Here is an 11,085-nt window from a genome sequence, read left to right on the forward strand (position 1 = left end):
GCACCGCTTACCTTTTATAGACAACCGCAGTAGGCCCAACAGTAGTGGCGAGATAGCGAGAACTGTACCGAAACCTGAGACTTCACCAGTTAGGCTTTCGAAACTTTACAAACTGTTTCTCGCTCCTCCCTTGTATGTTATGATGATGGTAGGCACCGATGTGTTGGTCGTTGGGCGAGTGCTGAGCGGTTTGGAAAGGGAAAACAAATCACATATGAGATACTCATATTATTCCACTTGCCTCAAATTCGATTCTTCTTCTATCTTACATTTAAAACTTCCATTAATTACATGTAACTGCGGTTTTCTCGAGTATTTCTCTTATATATGGGTTTTACATATGTTTGTTTAGTATTTTACCTGAAACTATTTAGCTATATAACTATTGGATTTCTTATTGACAAGGGTATACATACATTGTATTACTGTGTATGCGGTTAAACGGAAGTGATTGTTGAGGTGAACAAGTGGTATGCTTTTTGTTTTTATTTTAAACGCTGTGGACTTGTAGACAGCATCTTAGCAGGGTATAGAACCAGAAAACATTACAGCAAGAATGTTGAGTTCTATGAATCAGAATTCTAAATAATTTGGAAAACATTCCAGGACGGTTAAAACTTGGTATAAAATGCCATAGACATTACAAACGTATTTGTAGGTAATTCATTCCTATACAGAAGATTACAAGGTTAATCTCGGGAAATCTTTATTGGCAGAATTATTAAATAAAGCAGATAATCACACGAGTTTATATGAACGAAATATATTTTGATATAAAAATCACCATCTTAGGGGATAAACATTGATTTTATAATTAAATAGGAAATGGCTGAACAAAACCACAACAATTTAAATTACATGTAGGCAATAACAAATCATGACTGACATGCCTTATATAATAGGCATTGTACGGAAGCTTCTCTCAAGGGGATTAATTAAACATGTTATTAATCATGAAACCGTTTTTATGCTCAAATTGAGATTATGTGCCAAGTTTCTTGCCCTGTTGATAGAGTAATAAATATTCGCATTCTGTCAATGATTTGATAAATGTTGGAGAAACTTACAGCCGATATCGCTTTCTGTCTAGATTGCACTTGTGCACTGTTTTACGCAAGTTACAAGAAAGTTGGTTTGAGCACAGAAACCTTGCTTGAGCATCGGAACGATCTGAATAAGGGCCCATATCTCACAAAGACATATTTTTATTTTTTGATATACTCCGTTTTGACATAATTTACAAATCCTATTAAGTAAGAAAATGGGTGATGCAAATGTAACATAGCGTTCATTACATGAACATCGAACTTGGACATCGGGTGTTGCTGCTAATGATCATTTACGATAAGGATAATCTTGTTTAGTTGGGGGTCCTCCTGGCGGAACAGAGTTTAACACCAATTTAGAAACCCCGAGTGTTTCCTTGTCCTGCAAAAAAACAATGTCAATGTCTTCAATTCCAATCCTTCAAATTATACATAAAAACAGAAAAGCATTATGAATTACGCCCCATTTTACATAATTTTAACCATTGCAATATTGATGGAAAATCTCAATTTGGGAGAGAAACTCTTAGTAGTATAACAGCAAACCATTATTGACAACAGCTATTCCGTCTTTGCGTATTGCAGAGTTATCTTCTCTTGGGAGCAGGTATTGATTGTTACATCACTAGTTTGTGAGAATAACGTCATCAATTTTTGAGAAAACGACGTAATTTTCTTACACAGGCCAATCACGTAACAATCAATACCTGCTCCCAAGAGAAGATAACTCTGCAATACGCAAAGACGGAATAGATACATACAGCTCCGATTAGAAGTTAATAGCACACTGTTTCGTCAAAATCAATACCACATTTTACATTTTTATTTACAGATATAAGTAAGAGTAACAAGAATATGAACTCGTTCATTACCTATGGGATTACTTCAATACCAGGCATGCCTTCAACCATTCCTAGATGAACATTTCTTACGGTATTTCTTCGTTTTGATCACTGCTTCAATTCGGTTAGGTGTGCTATGATTGAGTAATTTGCAGAACGATTTGTCTAACGAGTACCAATGCGCATGACAAGCGTTCCAAAGGTCCACCTCTGTTGTCGACACGCTTCTTGTCATCATTTTAGTTTAGTTGTTACATATTGCATTTGAATAATTCAAAAGGAATTGGACACAAGTTATAACAACTTAAAAAACGTCCTTTTCCATTAACAATTACATAATGGCATCTAGAATGATATTTTTACATAAAAGAAACATTAATATACCTAGATGGAAAAAAATATTATTCACACACCAGTTCCCACTTCAGTGACTTTTACATGTCGTCATTTTATTTCATGTGCCCCTAACGTTTGTGATTGGGTTCATGACAGAAATAATTCCTCACCATGGTAACATTTCATAGTGTTCTAAAATGTTTATTGAATTAAGATTGGGATCAAAATCTTACTGAAAGTATACAATCGGAAACCATCATATTGTTTCCGAACATGTCCTTTGGTATCGGACTCAGTTTACTTAGAACTTTTGAATAACGATAGCCGTGGTAAAATATCAGTGTTCTAATATGTTCATTGAATAATGATGGGGAGGAAAATCTTACTGAAAGTATATGTTCCTTTTAAGAAAACGCCAAACATTCGGAAACCATCATATTTCTTCCGAACGTGTCCTTTGGTATCGGACTGAGTTTACAATTAATTAAAACCTTTTGAACAACGAAAGCCGTTTTTTATTTATTTTTACAGACAGTTATATCTGTACGGGTTTCGTATTGATGTTTACAGACAGTTATATCCGTACGGGTTTCGTATTGATGTTTACAGACAGTTATATCCGTACCGGTTTCGAATAAATTCCTGAAACTTCTAAATTTATATGTTAATACTGGTTTGCATCTTAGAAATATTTTTACCACCCGATAACTCGACGATGTCAATTAAATAATAACGCTTTTTCGTTTAAAAAAAGGGAGAAAAACCCACCCCAATTCAAATTGTAAGTGTCATTAAAGCTGATATTTATTTTTTTAAGAAATATTATATTAATCAGTTTTATTGACAACTTTAATGATAAAAAACATATTTTTTGAATGAATTATTTTGTGTATATTCAATTTAAGAGATATGTGGCCTTAATTTCTAAACAAATCGGTGTACTATGTAGGTTATGTCTTGGACATTTTAACAAATAATTGATATTATGACTTGTAATTTTCTTCGAACACATCAGAGTTAGTCAAATGTGCAAAAGAACTTAAAACAAGCTTGCGAAATATCGTCCGCCAAAATCTGTTAGAAATATATTAGATTGCTAAATTTCTAGATTGTCAATAAATTGAAATAATCTTTGCAATGATTTCGAAATGTTTTTTTAAAATATTTATTTACGCTCTATTTGCTGTTTATATCAAACACAGTCACGAGCAAAACACAAACTTAAATACTTCAAACTGAATCCCAAAACTTCTTGATAATTTAGATTTGGGCAATAAATACCTATTTATGACATGTTATAAGATATCTCCCATATCGCTGGAGTACAAAACAAAATGCGTTATAATGATATCAGATGATATAAGTGGGTGTATTAGGGTGGAAACTAACGAAAAAAAAATTCCATCTGTAAATACATGATAAGAGATACGATTTGAGTTGGTTTAGTATGTGCTTTACGTCCTATTAACAGCTATGGTCACCAAAGAACGAGCCAGGTTTGTGTGGTGGAGGAAAACAGCAGTACTCGGAGAAAAAAACTACCGACCAAAAAAATAAACATTTAAACAAAAGCAGTCTGAATATTTCCTTGGCAGCTGGTCGTCCGTAAGCAGTTCAAGATTATATTAAATTGTTGAATAAAAAATGCTAGCAATCCCACTAGATTCCCTGCTGCGTATCCACAAGGGGTTGTTAGTAGGCTGCTGGCGCACAGTGTCCGTATCGCTCTAGGTATTGTGTTACAGAACGCTGAGTGAAGTATGCACGGACGTGCACGAGCTCTGATTGAAAGTTGGTCTATTTATAGAACAACATGGCATTGAAGCACTCGTCTGGAATGCTCGTCATTATCGAAGCTAGTATCATAAGTATGTACAAACATCGCTGTTATCGCGAATCCTGCAGTGTGCGCGTGCTTTTATGATGAGGGTGATGATGGTGAAGATGATTAAGATGAGGAAATATATAACATGAGGTCGAATTTTCAAAACAACACTTTTATTTGTTAAGATATAAAAGAGATAGACTAAGGCTAACTATACATGACATGAAATAAAACAAAAATAGCGAGTTTTCTGCAATATAACCGTTTAAGATAGTTTTGTAATGTGCGTTCGTCACGGACGAAATTAAAGACAAGCCAACAGTGACTTGTACAGATCTGTAATGTTCAACAATTACTGCATTCTCATTACCCCATCCGATTACTATAATATATATCGCATTATATGCATTATTACAACTTTGATATCATATATTTTCGGAGAGTCAAAATTTCGTGGTTTCCCGACAAAACACTATTTCATGGGTACATGAATTCGTGGATTACAGGTACCAAATCAAATGGAGAATGGCTTTATATTATATATCAAGCTTGTAATAACTTGGTAGACCTATCAATTTCTTGTATGAAAATTACCCACGAAATCACCTCGCGAAAATTAGTGATTTCACAGTATTGCAGCAAAATTTAAGATTTCCCTTTAATTCCTCGATAGGCGAAATGTCACCAAGCGCATGTTTTTTTTTATATGTTCAAACACATGGTTTGAAAAAATAAATAAAACATTTGACCCTGAAGATATCAAATACAGTGCTGATAATATATTGAAATGATCCTGTGTACTGTGACCCCGGTGGCTCGAAGCTTGGTTAATGCTAACGAGTGGTTAAGGGGAATTAAAAGACATGAATTCAAGAAAATCACATCTTATATACTTTTACTTGACAAAGTAGATTGATGTGTTTTGAAGATTGCATTTACTTTGAAAGGTTTCGCGTCGAGTGTTTGTTTGTTATGGGTTTAAACGTCCTCACAACAGCCAGGGTTATATACGGACGGTCTCGCGTCGTATTGGCAACAGTTTCAATTTTTCACTAACGACTTGATGTGTTTTGAGGATAAATTTTGCTATAAATCTGCTTCATTTTCAGCAACAGTTTGAATGTTTTACCTACCACTGGTTAAATTTAACCGACCTTTGAGCAACTGGGATCAGTATTTTGTACGTTAGCTATTTATTTTAACGAAGAGAAATAATGTATGTGAAACACAATAATATTTGATAGAATGTCAATTTTTAACAATTCTTTAAATAACCTTAAATAATAATCGGAGTAGAAATGTGACCTGTGAGTACTTTGAATTTTCAGACCCAAGTGAACACTTTCTACCGATATAGTGATATAAGGTTTAATCCATGACGTCACAGTATATCACGTGCCGACAAACAGATACATATGTATATATCTATCGAACCTAGACAGTTAGTGTATGACCTTTGACACGAGTATAACCGAGGAACCTACAGTGAAGGCTAAGAACATGCACTGTCTAGCAGACGAGACACACCGATACAAACTAACACAGAAGCTTATATGCCGTACACTGTTATAATACCGTTGGCACTTTTCCGGCGAATTTGTGCATGATGTTAGAATGGACTTCTGGAGAGGTGGAAAAAAGGGGAAAATGAACTAGTACCAGGACAGACTGTAAATACGGATGCCCGCCAGAGCCAAATGGGTAGTACATCAGTAGTATCGCCCACATGTAGACCATGACTGTACAAAGGTATGAAGGAAGTCGGCGACGGCTGCATATTTCCGAAATATGAGAAGTTAGTCATATTAAGTGCTCTGCGCGTGACTAGGGTCATGTCTGTCCAGTTTGTGGTATGCGTTTACCTTCTTAAATACAATGTGCAGGTGTAGTGAAAGAAAAGACCTGCTCTATACCACTACATATACTGTAAGAGGCGACTTATGTGGGATCCCCTTGCAGAATTTGGGGTTTCATTGAAGAGACCCAAATTGGCCTGCTTCCTCCATTGCTAAACTTTGGGAAATTTCGTTGTTTCCCGACAAAACACCTTTCCGTGGGTACATGAATTCGTGCATAACGAGTACCCACTCAAATGTGGAATTGCTTTGTATCGAACTTGTAATTACTTGATGGTATTGCAAGCTTGCAGAATCGGGGGTTTCATTGAAGAAACCCAAATTAGTCTTCTGCCTCTATTGCAACATTAAGGATATTTCTTTTCTTCTGCTTCTTACCTACTCTTTCCTTTCGGTTGTGTCCCCGGAGGCACCAGTCTACTTATGACCTTCCCGTCTACATATGACCTTCCCGTCTACATATGACCCTGGCTGATGCGAGGACGGTAAACCGCGATCACATGACCTTATCTGTTGCGAAAACAGACAAACAAACAAACAACCAAATCAGTTCCTAAACGAGTATACAAAGATTCCAAAAGAGTTCTACTGCTGTTGACATGTTTGTTTGTTAATGTTTTCTTAAATCATGGTTAACGTCTGTTACCTCTTTTAAATCGTCAATTTGCTGTCTCTTTGCATGGTCGTCCTCTCGTCTTTTTCTTTTCTCAGAGCAACCTATGCAATGCATTCGGTGGCATTTGTCATCCATGCCAAAGTCATACTCATTTGCCTTTCTTGATACCTTAGTGATACATAATACACACAGTATGATTTACTAAATGCGCCGACAAATGATGTTCAAAAAAGGCTTGGAAAGCAAATTTTATGTATCTACTTTTAGGCGTCCGTCAACGACTATAGTGGATCTATTGCATATGCTGTGATGGTCGTCCGTCCGTCCGTCCATCCGTCCGATAACTTTTGTTTTCATCAATGGACAACCTGCCTCAATCTAAATACATACCTTGATGAAACTTGGCACACATATTACTTGCAGATACAGCTCGGACGAATCCTCATTTTTAGAATTTTATGTATCATTTATGAGTTTCGACCCCTTTTATATTTTCTTTTGTATCAATTTGTCCGTAGTATAACTTCTTTACTATTTCACCAAAGCTCATCAAACTTGCTTCATATACAATGTATTATATGTCTGACCTCTTGCACACTATATACGGATTGATGGCCCCTTTGTTATCAAAGTTTGTCTCGAGCAGAACGTCATTGCTTTGTTCCATCTACTTTCACCAAATTCTATATGCTCATATATCGGAGGAGGACAAAGTGTCACGTAATCAAGTCATTGGCTAGCAGAGTAATGTCTCTTTATTACTTTGTTATGGGGGTTTCTCATCCTTAAAAATATGTTTATTTCTTTAACCTTAACTTGGGAATGTTCTGGCATTAAGTCTGCGTTCACCAAACTTGCAATATTTTTGTATCTCAGAAAATCGAAGTGTTCGTTCTGAAATTAGGTCCCTGGTCTCACTATACACAGATTGGTGACCCTGCATTTATTTCTAATACCAATGTTTGTCCCGAAATATCTTACTTACAATATTTCACCTACATTCATCAAGCTTACTCCATTTACATTTCTTGAGAAGACAAGTTGTTGCGTAGTGAAATAAGGTCTCGCGTCCACTTAAATAAAGAGTTAAGACCCTTTGTTCATTTTACATTTTAACATTTGTTCGGAACATAACTTTCTTGCTATATCACGTACATTAACTAAACTTGATATACTTATCTATCTTTTGAATGTGGGGTATTAGGTAAGAAAATCAGGTCTCATGTTCGATTTTATACCGAGTCATATACTTTTACATTTCAAATTAAAAGGAAGATGACTTATATGAGCTGTAAGCTTGCTGTCAAATCCCTATTTCACTATGTATTATTGTATGATTTTTGCTATTTTTGCTGACTAAAATATTGTTTAAATTTACGTTTGTTTTTAACGTTTGATTGGTTTGATGTCATTTCTTTTTTTATTTACCTTATGACCTCTTTTGTGATTTGAATCCAATAACAATAATATTTGTTCATTTTCTATTCAAAAATTTGTCTGGAGCATAAGTTTCCTTGATGTTTCACCTTTGTTCACTAAACTCTGGCCTCATGCACGTTAGATAAAGAGTTCTGGGCCTTTGTTCATATTTGATATCAAAGGCTGTCCCGAGGAAAACGCATTTGTTATTTCAGATGCTTTCAGTAAACTTGCTACACTTACGTATCTTAGGGAGGCGGATTGTCGCGCAATGAAATCAGGTCTCATGCCTTTAATAATAATAATTCAAGGTTCTTATACACCGCTTTATCACAACCAAGTTCGTAAAGGTCGTCTCAAAGCAGTTCACAAATTATTATCCGTGGTTATAGTGGGTGTCTTCATGTGGTAGGAAACCGGAGAACCCGGAGACGACCGAGGTAGACGGGTAGGTGACCCTATACCTTTCACGTGCGATCGAAGAATCGAACCCCGGCTGCCTTGGTGAAAGGTGAGTGCGCTATCCACTGCACCACCCGACCACCCACAAAGAACAATATGGTCTTGGTTAGTTATTTTGATTTTCTGTGATACAATTTTCGATTGGTATGGTTTTATAAATGAGTTATTTGAAATACGGCCCATAACAAGCAGATCAACCTCACAACCTTTAGCACGCGCGTATCCGCACACATTTCGAGGTACAGAAGTGCTTAATGGGATCACGTGGTAAGATCCGCTTTAGTAAGACTGTTCTTCTACTCTCCTGAGTGTGTTAAATGAATACGTGTACATGTATGTATGCTATCACTTGGATATTAAGAGTCTCGGAAAGATATTTCCTGGAGAATCAATATTGTGCTATAAAAATACATTGTTAAGTAGTAAATATAAATAAGAATACTGCAAATCATTTAATTTTCGTGAGTATGTATTTTCTTACTTAATAAATTATAACAAAGATGACAGGAAATCAACAAATTTTCATGAGTACTTGTTTTCTCTTGTTAATGTTCTGATCAACTTTTTTCGCAAAAGAAAATCTAATTACCATGTTTTATGTGTATGAATACGTTTGATATATTTCCGTTCGCAAACTTCGTTCTCCCCAGAAAATAACTCGAAAAAGGAACTCTCGAAAAATGATTAACTTTCCACATAGAAGAAAATTAAAACTTAAACTCAATCAGATGGGAAACACTTCTAATAACGAGTGGGTGATTTAAAAACCGTACCTATTACAAAAGTCTTAAGGAATTCGGTGAAGACTAAAAACAGACGTGTGCACGTTTCTCTTATCATGCCTTTGGAATGAATCCTAACAAATATCGGCGTAACACTGAGGGTAAATCTTCTTTTCAATTGACTGGGAAAACAAGAAATAGATAAAACAGTCATCTTAAAGCCACAGGAACAGATGTTATCGGTACATCGCAGACTCGCCATGTTACAGCGAGATGGAAGCAGGAAGGAGAACAACAACGCACACTGTGTGGACAATTATCGGTAGACCTTGCCGTTATATATAATTATGCATTTCTGTTTGTCTCGCTGAATCGGTAGATTGAGAGCATACAGGCTACATCATACACGCATACCCAAGTATTTGGAATATCAATAAAGACTTGATGCACTATTATTATGTCAGGAGTACTGGGCTGTTGACCGCTGCAACATCGAAACCTTTTTGTATTAAGTAGGCGAGGTCAGATCTTCTTCGTCACTTGTGATTCAGTGCTATTGATCCAAAGGTTTAATATATGAACTACCTGTCGTAATTAAACTGCATCTATGTACAGCATACGATAGTTCCTTCATATAGATATACCGGTAAGGTCGATGGTACGTACCTGTATTATACATGTATATCCTACTCCAGTTTATAATAAGTTCTTGTTTAGTTATAAGGAAATCAGCGGGGCTAGACTGGGATTCGAACCATTGACTTCAGATTGATGTACTATCGCTCTAACTGTTAAGCTACAAATGTTCCTTGTCAACAGAAACTGTGCAACAGTTATAATCCAAACGGAAGTTAAGGGGAGGTTACTGTATATAGGAAAAAAACACATTGCAGTTGGACGGGCATCCTTAAGTGTATCTAAAGATCTTACGTACACTTCAGCATATACTCTGAGTTTTATTAGCAAATACTTGAATTCGCGATTTTTAATGCTAGTAAGTATCGACGGAATTAATATTTGCAGAACGTATTCAAATCAAGGATCCCTATTTCATAGACTGGCCCCCGTCTCTAGAATATTATATATATATTAAATTATTTAGAAAACAAATTAACTCTCATAGTTTTGATCACTTGGATGTCTGATTCTTTAGTTCCTAAGTTCTAAACTAAGGGGAGATAAGTAGTTAAATGCAGTTGAGAAATTATTCATACAAACTTAGGGGCTGGTAGCCAGTCTACCTATTCCATTTCACTGTGATTTTTCTGTTTTTAAAGTAAACTCCCCTTAATTTTGATTTGCACAGTTGGGCCTGAACACTTCAGGTTAACAGCTAGGTAATTTGGTTAGAGCGATATTATAACAAACTGAAGTCCTGGGTTCGGATCCTGGTCTAGTGCCGCTGATTATTATATTTTGTTTATTTCATCTTCATCATTTTTCAATTAAAGTTGTACCGGAAAAAAAGCAGTCTCCAGTTGTTCGAGTTTTTCGCAGCGGTACGAAGATCATGGTGGTAGGGCCCGCATTAGTTTATCTCATGCATACACGGGGATTAGTTCTTTCTTAGATCATCAAATGATAGGCCCTACCATGTATATGGTTTTACAAAATCACGACAGTTTAGATCTTCATCAGTACACGATAATTTAAACCCAATTAAGTTGTTAGGACCACTTCAACATAAGCAAGGTACATTGTAGGTTCTGCAGTTTCAGTGGCCTTAGGCCTCTTTGAATTGCATCTATGTACAGATAATGATCCATAATTGACAAAGTGTGCCTGTTCATAAATAGGATCTACGTGATAACACTTGTGTGGTTACTGTAAGATACCCCCTCCGTGCATACTTGACCTTTTGACCTAGCCGATTTTCAGGTAGGGGGATCCGACGTATGTATCAGCTGTATATAGAGTAAGTATAGTTCGGGAGTAGGAGGCGGAGGCGGGGGAAGCGTCTA

This window comes from Mizuhopecten yessoensis, unplaced genomic scaffold (genome assembly GCF_002113885.1).
Source record: "Mizuhopecten yessoensis strain PY_sf001 unplaced genomic scaffold, ASM211388v2 scaffold4947, whole genome shotgun sequence".
NCBI lineage: Eukaryota > Metazoa > Mollusca > Bivalvia > Pectinida > Pectinidae > Mizuhopecten > Mizuhopecten yessoensis.